The 20,032-nt window shown below is 45.0% G+C and overlaps 1 protein-coding gene and 1 non-coding gene across 3 annotated transcripts in view; one reads left to right on the forward strand and one right to left on the reverse strand.

Moving 5' to 3' along the window:
- CYRIB (CYFIP related Rac1 interactor B) overlaps positions 1-20,032 on the reverse strand; it is a 154,966-nt gene that overhangs the window by 91,868 nt on the left and 43,066 nt on the right. The window lies entirely within an intron of this gene.
- TRNAG-CCC (transfer RNA glycine (anticodon CCC)) lies at positions 3,041-3,113 on the forward strand. Its single transcript has one exon. It is a non-coding gene; the product is annotated as a tRNA-Gly (tRNA).

Consider the following 20,032-nt stretch of genomic DNA (forward strand, 5'->3'; position numbering starts at 1 on the left):
AAGCAGAGCTGAAAGCCGCTTTACTTAGCTGTGGATTTAGCCCCTCCAGGGTTTTGAAGTCTATTCAAAACCCTTCACAAGTGAACCGCTCAGAGCCTCAGTTTCCCCACAAGTTTGGTGTAAGGATTAGTTTAGGTAAAATTTGTACAGTATTTGGGACAGAACGAAGCGCACATTAAGTTCAATAATTATTTTCAGTCTTGGATCCTTCCCTGTGCCTCCTTGACTCCCAACATTTTCCTTAGTTTCTGAGCACACCCCCCAGGCGACAGTGCACACGCTGGAGTTCAGAGCCTGAATCTGCCAGAGTGAAGCAGGGCACTCACTTCCTCTCTCTAACCTTCCATTTCCCATCTGTGAAATGGGAATAAAAACCTATCCACAGGAATGTTGTGATGCTCTCATAAATACTATATAGGAAAATATGTTCAAAACCCCAAGCACTATGTCATTATTGACTATGACTGCAATTACAGACCTCACTGTTTTCTTGGTTTTTCCCCATTTAAAAAATGATGACTTCAGCATAAGTTCCATGGACTGTAATCACTGCGTCAAAGGATCAGAGGCGCCTTCCCAAATCTTTCCAACACAGCCGAGGCTGAGGACTAAGACTCCAGGGTCCTGCCTTACAGATGAGCGTCCACACAGTGGGTGCATTTAATGAATGCAGAAGAGGACGAGGAAGGAGGCCTGCGAGTCCCTGAGCAGCACTCGAAGCCCGTTCAGCATGAAGATGGCATCAGAGCTGCCCCTCGAAAAGAATCAAAGAACCAAAGAACAAAGCCAACAGCTCAAACCCAACACATTCCTGCTATTTAGCAAAGCAGTCACCGGTCTCTCCGGGGCCATAACGTTGTCCACGTGACTGGACTCCCCCAGGTACAGGGCGTATCTGTGAGGCTCCTCACATTTCCAAGTGAAACACACTTCTCACAAGTGGGCAGCTCCAGTTCAAGTTTCACCAGCCCTCTGAGGGACCTGCAGGAAAGCAGGAGACTCTCACTGCCTTGCAGCTGCTGGTCCTTGCCTGCGTCTCCAGTATGCTTTCCAGCATCTTCACGTGGCTGTCTCTCAGCCTCCAGGTTCAAGGGTCGCTTCCTCAAAGTGGTCCCATCATCTTTCCTAAAGTCCACCATCCATCATCCATCATAAAGTCTTCCCTTCCATCATCCCCTCATACGTCACTGGCTTCTTTTTCCTTCATAGCACTTATCACAACCTGTAATTACTGTTTTTATTTTTGGGCTTAAAAAACATTTTAAGTAAGAAAAGACTCTCAACACAATGTCAGCTCAGTGAAGTCAGAGGCCAGGGCTACCTTGCCCACTCCTACACCTGTCACTGTGCCCACCCAGCTCCTAAGAGACCCTCAATAAATACATGGAATGATTTTTTTGGGTAAAAAGAGAGGTTCCTGGCCCCCTCTACCTTTCTTTCACTCTGATTATATGAATAATACATGTTGATTGCAGAAAAAAATTGGAAAATACAGATGAGCAAAAGGAAGAAAATATAAACACCCATGATCCAACCTCCCATAGCATGTGGATACGCTTCCAAATGTTTTTTTCTGTGTCTATACCCGTATAAAGATAATGCATATATTTTTATTAAAATGGTTCATATTCTGAATTATCATCTGCTGTGTTCATCTCAAGATTTATCTTAGTCACCTTTCCTTAACAAAGGTACTTCAGCACCTTGTTGTTAAAGGCTCTATAATACGTACGTACTGGACCATGTAGCTACACCACAAAGTATTTAACAAGTCTCCTAGTGTTAAGCTAAAGGGGAGGTTTCTTCAATGTCAATAAAGGTAATATGTTGTAATACAGCACTTCCTTCTTGACAAGCTTCCCATTTTTTCCCTCTGTGTTTGTATTGCTTTAGAGCTGTATTTCTACAGAACTGTACTCCCCGCCGCCCATTCACCACCTGGAGTTATTAGAGTCCCCGTCAACTAGAGAAGCAAAATTGTCTGCAGCCAGAAAAGCTGAAGTATGACAAAGCCAGGATGATGCCTAGGAGTTCAATTCGGGAATCTGCTGCTGATACAGGAGACAGAAATAAAGAACATGTCTTCTTGCCAAGACTTTAACGTAAAAAGAGGAAAAGAAAGACTTTCTGTACGTCTTCACTTCTCCTTCCCAAGCCCTGTTTAGAGGCCAAGTTTTTCCCAAGAGGGATGGGCTGGTCCACGGAGTTTACTGCTGTTGTAAGCAGTCCACAGGCCAAAGCCCACTGCCCCGTTTAAAGCAGAGGTGGCTGGGGCTTCCCTGGTGGCACAGTGGTTGAGAGTCCGCCTGCCGATGCGGGGGACACGGGTTCGTGCCCCAGTCCGGGAGGATCCCACATGCCGCGGAGCGGCTGGGCCCGTGAGCCATGGCTGGTGAGCCTGCGCGTCCGGAGCCTGTGCTCCACAACGGGAGAGGCCACAGCGGTGAGAGGCCCGCGTACCGCAAGCAAAAAAAAAAAAAAAAAAATGTTTAAAGCAGAGGTGGCTGCAGAAAAGTCTAAGAGGGCACGCAAAGATGTGCTGCCCTTTTCCACAAACAGCTCTCTCAGCCCCTTGTGTGGTTCGGGAGCCACTTGGCATTTTCAGCTCTGACAGTCACACCCTCCACGAGAAAAGCCCTCCCTCTGCCCACCTGGCACAGCAGACCCCACTCCAGCAGGACCCGTCAGTGTGCCAGGGCACCCGCTGCCTGGACCACCTGCCCACCCCCACTGCAGGTGGGCCAACTTGTCAAGATGCACAGGCACAGGAGGGGGTCACTGAAGGTGGGGCTGAGATGATATAAAATCAGAGATGGTGCCGGAGGGAGGGAAGGGAGAGGAAGGGCTGGGTGGGCCATCCATTCCCGGGCCTCGACACCCTATAACCCAGAAACCCAAATAGAGGTTAATCTGCTATTCCACCACCTTCTATGGCACCCCATCAGAGGCAGAGGGAAACTATCTGTAAAGAAATAGAATTCCTAATTGTGTCATCGGTCACTAATTTATTGATGCTGTTTAAAAAAGATTCTGTGGGACTTCCCTGGTGGTCCAGTGGGTAAGACTCTGCACTCCCAATGCAGGGGGCCCAGGTTCGATCCCTGGTCAGGAAACTAGATCCCGCATGCATGCCTCAACTAAGAGTCCGCATGACACAACTAAGACTCCGCATGCCGCAACTAAAAAAAAAAAAAAAAAAAAAAGATCCTGCATGTTGCAACGAAGATCCTGCGTGCTGCAATTAAGACCAGGGCAGCCAAAATAAATAAATAAAAATAAATCTTAAAAAAAATAAATAAATAAAAATAACAAAGATTTTGTCTGAACTTACAGTTACCAAAAGGGAAGGTGGGGGTGGGGGGGTTGGGGGATAAATTAGGAGCTTGGGATTAACAGATAAACACTACTATAGATAAAATGTATAAACAACAAGGACCTACTTATAGCACAGGGAAGTATATTCACTATCTTGTAATAACCTACAATCGAAAAGAATTTTAAAAACAATACACATATAACTGAATCACTGTGCTGTACACCTGAAACTAACACAACATTGTAAATCAACTATACTTCAATTTAAAAAAAAAAGATTTTGTATGTGTTTTCCAGAAATACCATGGTTAGAGAAAAGAGAAGGGAATTTGGTTTGAAATATAATGATGACAGAACGAACTATTACCTCCAACACCTCTGATCAATGGTTTCATTTCGGCTGGTTTTGAACAAAATGATTTCCACTCATTTTATAATTCAATCCTTATAATGACATCATGAGAAAGATTTTCTTGCTCCCAGTTTCCAGGTAACAAAGTTCAGGTAAGGTACAAAAAATTTTTAAGTATTTTGCTAGAGGTCACAAAGCTACTAAGAGATGGAGCCAGGATTAGACCCCAGGTCCTAGAGCTGTTTATATTAATGAGTCACTCAAACTTCCTTGCTTCCCACCCCTCCTTTCTTTCTACAAACATTAATTAAACCACTTAATGTCAAAGCTCCATCTAAAACACTAGACTAGTCATCTATAAAATAGGCACATGTGGAGCAAATAAGCCCGTGCGCCACAATTACTGAAGCCTGCGCGCCTAGAGCCCGTGCTCCGCAACAAGAGAAGCCACCGCAATAAGAAGTCTGCGCACCGCAACGAAGAATAGCCCCCGCTCGCCACAACTAGAGAAAGCCTGCGCGCAGCAACAAAGACCCAATGCAGCCAATCAATCAATCAATCAATCAATCAATCAATCAATAAAATAAAATAGGCACAATAACCACCTAACTCACTGCTATTGTCAGGGTTAACTAAAATAATAGATGTAACATCAAATCGCTAATATTCAACCACTTTTTACTCTAAAAACAGCAATTACATACAGCTAAATCTAGTAGGTCCGTGGTCTTGGTAAACTGTTAAGTGTTTTAAAAAAATGTACATTACAGACTATCTTGGGTTTTGAAATTTGCGGTTTTAGTATTCAGACTCGGAAGTCTGTATATCACAGTGGCTGAGAGCTCAGACCCTGGACTCAGAGTCTGAATCCCTTAATTCTCTCATCTGTTAAAAAAAAAAAAATAGGAAAGTAGGGACTTCCCTGGTGGCACAGTGTTTAAGAACCCTCCTGCCAATGCAGGGGACATGGGTTCCATCCCTGGCCGGGGAAGATCCCACATGCCGCGGAGCAGCTAAGCCCGTGCGCCACAACTACTGAGCCTGCGCTCTAGAGCCTGCGAGCCACAACTACTGAGCCCACGTGCCACAACTACTGAAGCCCGCACGCCAAGAGCCCGTGCTCCGCAACAAGAGAAGCCACTGCAATGAGAAGCCCACGCACTGCAACAAAGGGTAGCCACAGCTTGCCACAACTAGAGAAAGCCCGCACGCAGCCACTAAGACCCAATGCAGCCAAAAATAAATAAATAAATTTTTTAAAATAGGAAAGTAATGGTATTCACTTTCAGAATTAAGTTATTTCATGTAAAGCGCTTAGCGCACTGCCTGGCAAAGGTAAGTGCTCAATAAATAGTAGCCTCTTCTATTATTTGTTATTATTTTTATTACTAATTAACTTGCTACTTTCATTAAGACAGTATTTGCATAAAGCTGCCCATATTAGCATTATGTATAATAAAAACCAGAAACAAATGAAATTTCCCACGATAGGGAAACAGCACAGTTGGGTCTGAAAGAACCGTCTTTAGAATTAATGAAAACCAATTTGATCAAAATTTAAAAGCTCCTGCTTTGCCACTTAGGGGCCATATAATTTTGAGCAAATCATTTCTTTTCTCTGGATCTGTTTCCTCACTTCGAAAATGAAGGGTCTGCTCTCAATGACTCATAAGCCCTCTCCAGATTTAAAGTTCATATTCCTAAGGTTCTAAATAAATTATAATCCATCAACATCAAGGATAATAAGCAACCCCTAGGTACACAGAAAGATGATAGCAACATAAGAAAATATTTTATGAATTAATAATCCCAACCTTCTTTAACCCTGTTTTTTTTTTCTGTAACAGTGATCACCTCCTAACAGAATTTGTATTATGTTTATTGTGAATATGAAATAAGCGGAAGCACCAGGAGAACAGGGATGTAGGTCTGGTTGGTTCACCTATCTGTCTATCCCCAGCCACTAGAGTGATGCCTGGCACACAGTAGGAGCTCAATTAACATTTGTTGATTGAAAATTTGTGAATATTAAGTTAAAAGAGCAAAGTACAAAAGTATATACATAAAATAAAATGTCATTCATATAAAATATCTACCCTTATGGGGAAAAGGCCAATGGGATCAGAGAAGTTAAAAGTCAATGACAACACAATGAGAGCAGGGATGAAAGAATTTTACTTTCCTTCAATGTTTTGAACAATTTTATTTGTTCATAAGGATAGCATTTGAACAAAGAAGTATGTAGAGAGGAGAAAAGTGGAAGAGAAATGGAAGTAGCCAAGGGAAATGGGAGTGGACCTGAAGGAGGGCACGAGGAGGGGCTGGAGGGGCCATAGGGGATAGAAGGCTCTTGGGGGTTAGTTACTCTGTGAATGGAAACAGAATCACAGGAGCAGAAGGAGAAGTAGGTAATTTGATGCAGAAAAGAAAAGCCAATTTATTTTGAACTTTTAATTACAAGCTAATATCTATTAAACTATTCCCAGGTTGATAGAAGTTCCCCATTAACTGCCTCAATCAACGGAAGCTTTGGTGAATTTGAGCACTAAGGGGCCCTTGGGGTGTCTCCTGTTACTGTTCTCAACAGTCCTGAGCCTTCTCTTGAGCTGCTGTTGTGGATACAAGAAGAATGAGGCCCATGTACTACGGTTAACTGGTAAACCATAGGCCTTTCATGAACCAATTGACCGACAATTCCATCCAGGGTCACACACTGGGGGGAACACACAGAGTACGGGAAACAGCCTTCCCTTCCAGGGGATGAAAGACACACTACCTTATTACAATGCAAAGCAACACACAACTGCCAAAGAAACTGATACAGACAAATGGCCCAGAAAATTAAAGGGAAAGAATCACTCCTTTTGGTTTGGGGGAGTCCAGGGGGAGGGGGCAGGGAGGAGATGTCCAGCCTTGTCCTGAACTTTATCAAATCACTGGGCCCTTAGTGCTGTTTGTGGACTTAATCTTGAACCCTTCACCTGGTCCTGTCTTGCCTTTGGGATCACATGCTACTCTGAATGCCTCCAGCCTCCAACTGCTCGCTTGAGCTGTTCATCAGGGCCACATGCCTTTGAACTCTGAGCGAAGCAGGTCAGATCCCCAGCTGGGAGAGTTCTTGGGACCCGTGTTTCTTGTTTCCAGCACATAACATAATTGTAATTGTATGGTGATTTGTGTACTTCCCTGAACACTGTGAGCTCCAGCAGGGCAGAAGCCATGCTGTTTTGTCATCGCTGTATCCCAGTGCTAGCACAGAGCCGGGCACCATACCTGGTACAAGGCATGCACTCAAACCGTTGCAGCTTGTCAAAGAGATGGCATGGGTCCAGCCTGAGTTAACCCAGGTCTAGGGCCTTTACCCTACTCTGAAGTCCCAATATGGCCACAGCCCTGGAACCAGGGAATTGGATAAGCAGCCTAAGAAGGTGAGATTTAAGCCCTCCCCAAAGTAGCCAAAATGATAAGGTCATTAGCTGTGTGACCCAATAGTTGAAATACAGAGCTTTAGACAGTACAATGGGGATAAGTCAAACAGGACCTAAGAGCCTGGAAAGAGTTTAGATTCTCACAGTTTCAAATTTGGGAGCTACAGAAGAAAAGATATTGCATAAGGTTACAAAAAAAAAGAAAAGAGAAAACCTTTCCAAGAGAGAACCAATATGGTCCAAGTTAAGAAGAAGCTTAACTGGTTTAGCTAGCTTCGTCTCTAAAATCCTGGTGCTGATTTCATGATAGAAGACAGGTTTAAAGAGAGAGCATCCCTCCTCAGTTTTAATGCACAGAAGAAGAGAGCGGAATGCTACCATGCCCCAGCTCTGGTCTTGTCTGAACCCACAGACTTGGAGAAACGTCTGTGGTGTCCATTTCAGCTTTTTATTTAATAGGTCACTTGTACTAATGAGTGCCTGCATCAGAGTTTCTGAATGAATCACCTAATTTTAGACATGGCAAGAACCTTGGAATTGACCTTTATCTAACATTTTGCTCTTTAGAAAGTGGAGAGGCCCAAGACAGGTCCAGAGGGGGTCCACAGGAGCACAGCCCCCAAGGCCTGGACTCTGGGCCCAGAGTGAGGATCACACGGGTTCCCGTCTACACTGTCAGAGAACTGCTGAGTTCATTTCCAAAGGTTAGTCTGGATCACTGAGGCGTCAACAGAGTCCTGCAAAAAAATCTCTGCTAATAAGCAGTGTGTAACATTCACTGTGGTATCCGGTGTGATCTTCCAGGGTAAACAAGGTCAATTAAAACATTACCCTTATTTGGCCCTTCATTACTCACAAATCTCTTCCAAGGTAGAAAAAAAAAAGTTAGGAGACATGTACGGATGGATAAAGAAACAAGTGGGGCTTCCCTGGTAGTGCAGTGGTTAAGAATCTGCCTGCCAAGGCAGGGGACACGGGTTCGAGCCCTGGGCCAGGAAGATCCCACATGCCGCGGAGCAACAAAGCCCGTGCACCACAACTACTGAGCCTGCGCTCTAGAGCCCGCGAGCCACAACTACTGAGCCCACATGCCACAACTACTGAAGCCCGCGTGCCTAGAGCCCGTGCTCCGCAACAAGAGAAGCCACCGCGTGAGAAGCCTGCGCACTGCAACGAACAGTAGCCCCCACTTGTCACAACCAGAGGAAAGCCCGTGTGCAGCAACAAAGACCCAACACAGCCAAAAATAAAATAAGTAAAACTTAAAAAAAAAAAAGAAACAAGTGGAAATGCAGATTTCATGGGACTTCCCAGTCACCTTTAAGTGAGGAATGGTATCGTTCTTGGTGGTAATACTGAACTACTCACAGAGTTCCTATAAATACTATTCCCTGCTGTTGTGTCTTTGCCCATGCTGTTCCCTCTATTACAAACACCCTTCCCACCACTCCCATACTTCCCGTCCAAACTACCCACCAAGACTCCGGTCAGGCATCTCTATGGACATTGGATAAAGATTTCAACGTGAATTAGTTCCTGTTTTTACCTTTCAGTAACACACAGCCCTACTTAACCTGACGGTCCTTCTAGGATGTTTCAAAAAGACTAGCAATGGTATGAGGTTTGCATAGCACCATGTCCTCCATTGAGAAAAGAGCTACAGAAATACAAGGTAATGTTTTATTAACTTATTTCACCTGATTCCTTGAATTGATTTTGATGGACGAATCAACCAACCCAAGATTAATAGCCTGGTTTACTACACTCATTTCTCTTTCCAAGCCACAAGCCAAAATAAACTCCCCCTCAATTTATAATTTTGCAAAATGTGCTTTTGCATATGGACTCCTGAATCCCCTGTGGTTATTAAAAGGATGGCTGCATCTGTCAGGATGGGCCAGGTTACTCTGTGGTAACAAACAAGCCCTAAATCTCAACCCCAATGATGACCACACTGGTCACTCTGGGATCAACACGAGGAACCCAACAACTCCATCTCTGTAGACTTTACCTGACGCTCTGGATTAAGCAACTCTGTAGCTGACATCAGTTTCAAAGACATGACCCCCTCCTTTCTTTATCCAACCACCTATAAAGCTGTCTTCCAGGGCTGCCGTGCAGACTGGATGCGATCCTGTCTGTTAGACACCCAGGACACTGCCTAGCTTATAGGCAGCAGTTGGTAAATGATAATGGTGGCTAGTACCCCTGTCATAACCATCATCCCTACTCATTTTCAAATGATGATAATGATGTCATTATTATAATTCTCATACACCAGTGGTTCCTTTACTCATCGGCACGTTGGAATCGCCTGGAGAGCTTAAAAACTACCAGTGCTTGTGTCCCAGCCCCGGAGTCAGTGAATTAACGCATCTAGCGTGTTGCCCTGGCTTTGGAATTTTGAAAGCTCCCCAGGTGATTCTAACGTGCAGACAAGTTCGAGAACCACCATCATAGAGGCAGCAAGATTCACATCTATACAGACACATATGTCCCTGTGTACACACACCAGCTGGTCTGCTCCCAGGTTCCATAAATCCAGCCACCTTTATGACAGTGGTGTTCATATCATTTGGGTCAGTGAGGTTATGAGTGGCAACAAATAGCCCCTAAATATTAACCCTAATGACAACTACGGTGGGCACCGTCCAGGGTCAACTAGATGAGCCCAGCAGCCATGTTTTTCTGGTCTTTCCCTGACACTGAGGCTAATGCAGTTTACCCTCATACCTTGTTTCCTCTTTACTTTCACAAGTTTGCCAGGCCTATAGTACATCAGAGCCAAAATATTATACTTGTGGAGACAGACTGGGAGGACATCTGGTCAAAGGAGAGCCACCAAAAGCTATTAGTAACTGAGACTATGAGTTTGTTAATTCTCAATCCCCAAGACCCAAAACATAGTAGCCAATTGAAGAGAAATGTGGATAGGTAAATTCATTATCATCACTAATTACCTAAAAAGAAGTGAAAAGCAGATGCAGAAACTCAAAAAGTACAGCATCTAAGTTGAAAACCTTATGGGTCAAGTGTTCACCAACCATCATTTTGATTTCCCTCTTTTTGTTCCTTTCTCTCAGGATGAAATTATGCCTGCTGGGGTGGAAGTGAGATCAGGAGATCTATGAACAAAACAAGGGCCTTTCACCTGGCAGCAAAGCACAAGATATGCACGCTGGGTGCAGGCAACAGTATGAACACAGACATTTTGCCAGCAGCACACAAGCAAAATCATCTCCTGCTCTGTTGGATGCTAAGGCTCTGCAGAGTCTGGAGAAAACTAAAAATCCAACTTGTTTGCCCTTGTTTGGGCCATTTAATTTAGGAATCACTCTGGCTTTACATTAACTCTTTACCAAAAAATGTATTCTGTGTTGTGAACACGCGCGTTAACTTGGGGCCCAGGGGGAGGAAGCATTGTATACGATTACATAATAGTTACTCTATTATTTTAAAACCAAATGGAATCCTCAGGCAGCAAAGTCAAAAGGAGAGAGAAATCATTTTTGTAAAATTATCTGAATGCAACCATCTCTCCTGATGCATTGTGCGCTAACAATGGTCCTGCTTTTCTCAGAAGCTCATTCAATTATCTGTTGCTTATCTGGACCAGGGAGAGGGGTTTTCCTCCCATTTAGACTTAGTTAAAGAAGAAAAGCAGGCAGGATCCCTCTAATAAAAGCCTGAAACGAAAAGCAAGAACTACTCCCAAGGCCCTGCTTATCGTGGAGAAGTCATTAAACGAAGCTTTGCAGGGTCTTTGTTAATCTATTTTCACTACATCACAAAAAGGAGAGGAAGAAATGTGGGATCCACAGGCTCAAAACACCTTGCTTTCCTCTCCCAGGTGTGCAATTGCCAGCAAGCCACTTAACCTCTCTGAAGTTGTTTGTTCACCTGTAAAATGGAAATACCTGCTTGACAAGAACATTATAAGAACTGAGGAAACATGTAAGGTGCCTAGCCTTCAACAATGTAAACACTCCTTTCTCTGTTCACTGCCAAACTCTCAGGAAGCTCACTAGAATGGGAGCTTTTTAAGAGAAGGGACAATGCCTTACTCATCTTTCTATACCCAGATCCTAAACGCTGCCCCTTAGAGAGAGCAATTGCTCCTTTAACATCTGTTCCGTTCCTCTCCCAGCAAGCAGCACCCCTCATTCATTCAGACCTCATCTCCAATTCCAGGGGTGGGTCCGGAATGGTTTAAGCCAATCAGTGTTAACCTATTTCCTCTGCCACCGTGATTGGTTGAGAGATAGAGCGTGTCCTGAGACGATCCAATCCGAGGGAAGCTCAGAAATTTTGTTCAAGGGCTCTCGGGAGAGATGGTAGCTCTTTCCTCCCTGGATGTAAACAAGCAAGCATGTGCTCTGAGAGGTACCAGCAGCCAGGCCACCACACTGGACAGCTCTCCCCGGTACTTCTTCGAGCACGTGTATTCTACGTGGTGTCTCCAGGCACTGAGCAATACAGAAGCCCTGCTGGCAGCCCTCTCACTATTATGAAGGGAGTCACCAGAGAATAGAGCCAACAGACAGAAGTGCAGAGCCAGAGCCAAGAGAATCACAAAAAGAGGAAAAGCTGGAGCCCTGATCAAAGTGTGCCTGAAACCGACATTACCTCTCCATTTTCTGGTTACGTGGACCATTCAGCTGCTTCTACCAATTATCCAATTTGAACTGGGTTTTCTGTCCCTTGCAACTCAAAGCAGCCTAATACACCCTCTTGCAAGGCTGAATGAATCACTGAACAAAGAATTGTGCAGAAACATCATCGCTGTTCCAGTGACTTAACTCAGACTTCAAGTTCCCTAGGAGCATGAGCCCTCACTGGTCTTGGTCATCCCACATCCCAGCGCCTGACAGAGTTCCTGGACCCTGGTTTTCAATAAATACTTTTTTTTTAAGATGTTGGGGGTAGGAGTTTATTAATTAATTTATTTATTTTGGCTGTGTTGGGTCTTCGATTCTGTGCGAGGGCTTTCTCCAGTTGAGGCGAGCAGGGACCACTCTTCATCGCGGCGCACGGGCCTCTCAGTATCACGGCCTCTCTTGTTGCGGAGCACAAGCTCCAGACGCGCAGGCTCAGTAGTTGTGGCGCACGGGCCTAGTTGTTCCGCGGCATGTGCGATCCTCCCAGACCAGGGCTCGAACCCGTGTCCCCTGCATTGGCAGGCAGATTCTCAACCACTGCACCACCAGGGAAGCCCAATAAATACTTTTTAAAATAAGTGAATGGAATGAAACCAAAGCACCTGGGGCTTCAGAACCTTCCAGAGCCCCACTCCCCAGATGTGTCTCTATCAGAGGAGCATGGAGAGGAAGCTCGTAGGATTTGGAGCCATCAGATAGGCCTGAGCTCAAGTCAAAACTCCAAATGCACTTCAGCTTCCTCCCCTGTAAAATGAGAATAATAATACCCATCTTCCTGAGCAAGAAGGGCCATGTGAAAGCACTCAGGGTAGGCCATATTCAGGAAATATGTATTTCCCTCCTTCCATTCAGCTAACCCTCCTTCATACTATGGGTTCTGATCCGGAGTTCAGAAGATAGAGACATCATATGTACACGATGGTGGGCCACACCCCAGATCACTTAGCAGAGCCAGCCCTGGGACAGGTAACACACACCCTGAGCCTCCCACCCTTCGACACAAACCCACTCCCTTTAGGACAGGGGTCTTGGGCAGAAGGCATATATAAAACTTTCTGGCTATGGTGCTTCCTTTTGGCTTTGCTGGTTGCTTCCTCAAAGAGGTGTGAGACTTGTGCAATGGGCAGTATCCCAGATCTGCACATCCCTAGAGGCTGTTGATTCAACCATTTACAGTGATGCAGAACTCAGCTCAACTGTCAGCTCCAAGAGGGGCTTGCTTCATTCACTGGGCTACCCCCAGCACCCACAAAACACCCAGTGAAATATTTCCTGAGTACCTGAATAAAGATGAATGTGTGGATAAGCAAAGAGCGATGAAATCAAGATTCTCGAATAGAACTGTAGTAAAACCCTGTTAGTTAGTACACAGACTGCTGGTTATGCAGCAGGTAAATCAAAGACCAGGGAGTGAGAGAGGGCTTCTGAGGCTGACAGGTGTGGACCAAATTCTGGTCCTAGAACTCTAGTGCCCACTGCTGGGACCTCAGGCAAGTTCCTCAACTCTCTAAGCCAGTTTCTCTCTGACAAACACAACTACCAAGATTAGATAAGAATTTTTAAATGCATCTGTAAAACAGGGAGAAAAGATTGAGAGAATATACACCAAAATATTAATAGCAATTAGCCCTAGGTAGTTAGATTATGGAAGGACTTTTATTTTTCTTTTTGTGCATTTTTGGATTTTCTATAATGAACATAAATTGGTGGTCTAATAAAAATAAAATGAAAATAAAAGTAAGGTGATGGCAATTAAAGCATCTAGCCTAGAGCCTACGACACAAAGTAGGAACCCAGCAAATGTTTCGTCCCCGTGAACACCGTTCAGACATTCGGAAACAGCCATCATATGTCTCCTATTTCTTGTTAAGTATCTCAGCTAATTTAATGTCATCCTTACATGACTTGATTTCAAGGCTCTCTTTTATCCTCCTCTCTGCAAAGGCTCCATCTGTTAAAACCCCACTCCGGGTATCGTATAAACAGCTCACAGAATCAGCAGCAGCTCCTGTTTGCTCATTCATCTGTTAATTCATTCACTGGGTAAACACTGATTAAAAGCCTACTATATTGGACACCCTTGCTTTTGCCTAACCCCCGTTCACAAACGGTTCCCAGATTTTCTCAGGGAACATCTGCCTTCCCTCATTCTCAGTTCTTGGGCTCTGGGAGGTGCAGACCCAACCCCAGCTTCTTCAAGGGGCGAACATTTAATCCAAGGTGGCCAGTCAGAGCATCTCATTCACCTGGCCACGGGGATTGGTTAGGAACAGGCACCAATCAGGGAAGACCAATCAGAGATATTAAGACTTTTGTTGGGGCTTCCCTGGTGGCGCAGTGGTTGAGAGTCCGCCTGCCGATGCGGGGGACACAGGTTCGTGCCCCGGTCCAGGAGGATCCCACATCCCGCGGAGCGGCTGGGCCCGTGAGCCATGGCCGCTGAGCCTGCGCGTCTGGAGACTGTGCTCCGCAACGGGAAAGGCCACAACAGTGAGAGGCCCACGTACCGCAAAAAAAAAAAAAAAAAAAGACTTTTGTTGAACTGTTGGGTAAGTGGCCTTTTCTTCCCTAGAACTGCTGACAGATATCTTGCCGCCACAATCCAAAAAGAAATAGTAGGCAGCGCCAGGAGATGGAGAAAACCTGTGTAAGCCTTAGCAACACCGTCTAAGCCTCCATGCCTTCAGCTCCATCCCTGGACTTTGCAGCTACATAAACCAGCAAATCCCCTTTCTGTGGAAGCCAGTTCAAGGTGGGGTTCTGTTACGAGGTCAAAAGAATCCTAACTCATGAAATTTGAAGGGCCGTGACATAAGCTGCATGCTGGTTATAAACAGAGGAAGCGAGAGGATCCAGGCCATCTTTCTTGGCACTTGGTCTGAGGTGGAGATAGCTACAAACAACTACAATGATTTAAAGCCAATAGAACTTCCCTGGCGGTCCAGTGGTTAAGACTCCACGCTTCCACTGCAGGGGCCATGGGTTCGATCCCTGGTCGGGGAAAGTTCCATGTGCTGCTCGGTGCGGCCAATAAATAAATAAGTAAATAATAATAACAAAAGGGCATTAAAAAATAAAGCCAAGGGGCTTCCCTGGTGGCGCAGTGGTTGAGAGTCCGCCTGCCGATGCAGGGGACACGGGTTTGTGCCCCGGTCCAGGAGGATCCCACATGCCGCGGAGCGGCTGGGCTCGTGGGCCATGGCCGCTGAGCCTGCACGTCCGGAGCCTGTGCTCCGCAATGGGAGAGGCCACAACAGTGAGAGGCCCGCGTACAGCAAAAAAAATAAAAAATAAAAAAAAAATAAAGCCAATAAGATAATTGCTTGAACTAAATAAATACTACACAAAGCAATGCCCAGAGCAATGGGAACACAGGGAGGAGTCAGGGCGGGCCTCACGCAAGAAATACCACTTCAACGTCCTCTGGATCTTCATTCAGGCAGTGAAGGTAGAATTACTGTTTGGGGAAGTCAACACTGTTGACACACAGTCATCTCACAGTAAACTAAAACCACTACATCCCACACTGCAGGATGGCCAATGATACTTAAAGCACTAAAGGGTGCTCTCTGGATGAGCCCACAAAACAGCAACAGCCGAGAGCAGGGTCAGACAGCCCTCCCTTGCAAGAATTTCACCCCAATGTTACAGATGATGTTACACTCTTAAATAATATTCAGGTCAGGTTTTGTGATTTTGATTCCATGAACTTAAGTTTTGACTCCAGTTTTTCTGCCCGTTCGGATTACTGTTGATCAAATCACAAAAACATCACAACAGGGGCTTCCCTGGTGGCGCGGTGGTTGAGGACCTGCCTGCCAATGCAGCGGACACGGATTCGAGCCCTGGTCTGGGAGGATCCCACATGCCGCGGAACAACTAGGCCCGTGCGCCACAACTACTGAGCCTGCGCTCTAGAGCCCGTGCTCCGCAACGAAGAGTAGCTCCCGCTCACCATAACTAGAGAAAAACCCGTGCTCAGCAGCGAAGACCCAATGCAGCCAAAAATAAATAAATAAAATAAACTAAAACAAAAACAAGAAAAAAAACATCAAAACAGCCCTCTCAAGACGTATAACCTATTTACTGAATTTATTACCAAATGATGAGAGAGAGAGAGAGAGAGCAAGCCTCTGGTTCCATAAAACGTATCATGATGGGCTAGAAATGTGGCTGATTGCTGAAAACAACAAGGGCAACAATGAAAGCACCTCTGGGAACATCTATTTTGCTAAGAAAGGCCCTGAAGGTCGCTCTTTTTAAGTGAACAGAGCCAGTGTCTCTTAGATCTTGGATGATGTGAACTCAACAGGAGAGTTGTGAAGATAAAATAAGTCAGAAAATGAGGACAGCGCAGGACAAATTCTCCTTGACTTTGTGGTTTCTAAACACATCAGCGATTCATTTGGTCCAAAAACACAGCTCCAACTTTCCAGAGCAAAGAATCTTAGAGCTGGAAAAATTAACACTGATAGAACACTTCCATGTGGTCTCAAGAGAGATTCCTGGGATTAATGGCAGGAGGGAGACAGGCTTGAGGTTCCTTGCAGATAACTGGGATTGCTAAGAAGCAGCTTGGTTCCCTCTGTTCACAAAGCACTTTTAAGATTGCTGTTGAATTCCACTTCTTCTCCTTGCGTGCCACATGACTTCCCACAAAGACTTTACCTCCCCTCTTCCTGAAAATGGGATTACTGTTTATCACACACTGACCAGGCCACTACTAGAGTCCAGGAAGCATCAGACAATGGAGAGACCCACAGCGTATGACAACACGGGCAAGTGCCTGGTACTTGGCCTGTGCTCAATAAATGCTAGGGATCAGCAACCCCGTGGAGACCTGCCAATCTCCCCTAAAAATAAGAGGGGTTTGGGTTGAAAGCTCCCAAAGTGAAGTTTTTGTTAATTAGTTTTTTTTTTTTTTGCAGTACGTGGGCCTCTCACTGTTGTGGCCTCTCCCGTTGCGGAGCACAGGCTCCGGACGCGCAGGCTCAGCGGCCATGGCTCACGGGCCCAGCTGCTCTGCAGCATGTGGGATCTTCCCGGACCGGGGCATGAACCCGTGTCCCCTGCATCGGCAGGCGAACTCTCAACCACTGCGCCACCAGGGAAGCCCAATTAGTTTGTTTTTAACAACAACAAAAATATCATATGCTTATGCCTAAAAAAAAAAAAAAAAAAAAAAAATTTTTTTTTTTTTTGGTTGCTCTGTGCGGCGGGTGGGATCTTAGTTCCCCGAACAGGGATCGAACCTGTGACCTTGGCGGTGAAAGCACAGAGTCCTAACCACTGGACCGCCAGGGAATTCCGTAAAAATTTTTTTTAAAAAAAGGATATACAGTAAGATATTCTCCATCCACCCCAGACCCACCATTGCCCTCAGCTTTTCCTCAAAAGTTAAACAGGGGGGCTTCCCTGGTGGCACAGTGGTTAAGAATCCGCCTGCCAGTGCAGGGGACACCGGTTCGAGCCCTGGGCCAGGAAGATCCCACATGCCGCGGAGCAACTAAGCCCATGCGCCACAACTACTGAGGCTGCGCTCTAGAGCCCGCAAGCCACAACTACTGAAGCCATGTGCCACAACTTCTGAAGCCCGCATGCCTAGAGCCCGTGCTCTGCCACAAGAGAAGCCACGACAATGAGAAGTCTGCACACCGCAACAAAGACCCAACACAGCCAAAAAATAATTAATTAATTAATTAATAAAAAAGAATGCATCCTGGAATAAATGGGTAAAGAAAATGTGATCTATTATATATATATGTATATAATGAACTATTACTCAGCAATAAAAAAGAAGGAAATCTTGCCATTTGCCACAACATGGATGGACCCTGAGGGCATTACGCTAAGTGACATAAGTCAGAGAGAGACAAATACCGTATTATCTCACTTATATGTGGACTCTAAAAAACAAACAAACAAAAAAATCCCTAATCATAGATGCAGAGAACAGATTGCTGGTTGCCAAAATTGGGGGTTGGGGAGTTGGAAATATGGGTAAAGGGGGTCAAATGTACAAATTTCCAGTTCTAAAGTACATAAATCATGGGGATGTAAAGTACAGTGTGGTGACTATAATTAATAATACTACAGTCCATATTTGAAAGTTGCTAAGAGAGTAGATCTGCAAAGTCCTCAGCACAGGAAGAAAAAATGTTGTAACTATGTACGGTGATGCATATTAACTAGACTTACTGTGGTGATCATTTCACATTATATCCAAATAGGGAATCATTATGTTGTGCACCTGAAGCTAATATAGTGTTATATGTCAACTATAAAGAACACCTCAATTTAAAAAAAAAGAATGGGGACTTCCCTGGTGGCGCAGTGGTTAAGAATCCGTCCGCCAGTGAAGGGGACACGGGTTCAATCCCTGGTCCGGGAAGATCCCACATGCCGTGGAGCAACTAAGCCCGTGCACCACAACTACTGAGCCTGCGCGCCTAGAGCCATGCTCCGCAACAAGAGAAGCCACCACAGTGAGAAGCCCACGCACCACAAGGAAGAGTAGCCCCTGCTCACTAAAACTACAGAAAGCCCACGCGCAGCAATGAAGACCTAACGCAGCCAAAATTAAAATAAATAAATTTACATATATTAAAAAAAAGAATGCATCCTGGAGATGATTCCTTCTTGGTACATACCACCTACTACTTTAAACAGTGGCCCAGTATTCTCCTGTAAGGATATACCATAATCCCTTCAATCAATCCTCTCCTGACATACATTTATTTCAGTTGCTTCCAGGGTCTTGCTATTTCAAACAATGCTGCAATGAACATACATTACACACATCTTCACACACATGTGTAACTACAGGAAAGATGAGATTTATAAGATAAAACCCTTGAAGTGGAGTTGCGGGGTCAAAGAGTACTTGCACTTAAAATGTTGGCAGATGGTGCTGAATGGCCTTCAAAGAGCTTGGATTCACTTTCATTCTCACCAACAGTGTCATAAGGATGTCAGTCTCTCCACACACATTCACAAAATGTTTTCTTGTTTCTTAAATTCAAGGGAAGAAAGCAGGGGCAGAGCTCCACTCTTGTCCCACTGTCTCTTCCTGCCGCTGTGATATTACACATGATACTACTACTTCCTGAACATTCTGCCCCTTGGATGCACAACCCAGAGATCAGAGCTTAAAAGAGAATGAACGTCAGACCCACTGGTTTGCTGAGCTGGCTCAGACTGGCTCAAAAGAGCCAACTACGCACATCTCTTCCCAAGGCCATGTTCACTGACATTATGTCGGTAGCTTGAACTTGGTCATGGTGGAAGTATTTATACCATAGACATCGGTAAATGCTACAGTCAGGGCTTCTTTTCTTTCCCCCAGAGAGACCTTTGTTAAACATCAGCCCATCAATTCATACTATAGTGGAAACTGAGGCTCTTCTTTGAATATTTCTGCCCTCAGTAGGGGCACAAGTTCTTGGAACCTAAGGACTGGAGGAGATCTGAAGGGACAGCTAATTATTCCATCTTCTAATGATGCCTCTCCCCTAGTCCCTGTGCTGAGACCTAAGTAGTACCCTCTCCTCTCCTCCATGCCCCTCTACCATATTCCCATCTCTTTATCACTTAGTGCTTATTCTTTTTTTTTTTTTTTTTTTTTTTTTTTTTTTTTGCGGTATGTGGGCCTCTCACTGTTGTGGCCTCTCCCGTTGCGGAGCACAGGCTCCGGACGCACAGGCTCAGCGGCCATGGCTCACGGGCCCAGCCGCTCCGCGGCATGTGGGATCTTCCCAGACCTGGGCACGAACCCGTTTCCCCTGCATCGGCAGGCGGACTCTCAACCACTGCGCCACCAGGGAAGCCCACTTAGTGCTTATTCTTGATGATTTTCTACAGTGTAGTAATTGCAAACACAGACTCTAGGCTACACTAGACAACTGGGGGTCAAATCCCAGCTCCATCATTACCAGCTCTGTGACACTGGGCAAGTGGTTTGAACTACTACACCTTAGTTTCTTCATCTGTAAAATATAGACGATAATGATAATGCCTTCCTTATAATTTTGTTCTGAAGATTAAATGAGTTAATGCAAGGACACAGAACAGTGTCTGGCACATATTAAGGACTTAACAAATGTAAACTTTATTATTGTCTTCCAGTTCACTAATTATCTCTTTCACTATGTCTAGTCTGTCAGCTAACCCTTTTGTTAGATTTTAATTTCAATGACTACTTTTCATTTCCATGTGGCAGCTTTACAAATCAACCTATTCTTTTTCCGTCTTTCATTACATTTTTGAATCATCTTTAGTCT

This window comes from Mesoplodon densirostris, chromosome 13, assembly GCF_025265405.1.
Source record: "Mesoplodon densirostris isolate mMesDen1 chromosome 13, mMesDen1 primary haplotype, whole genome shotgun sequence".
In the NCBI taxonomy this organism is placed as follows: domain Eukaryota; kingdom Metazoa; phylum Chordata; class Mammalia; order Artiodactyla; family Ziphiidae; genus Mesoplodon; species Mesoplodon densirostris.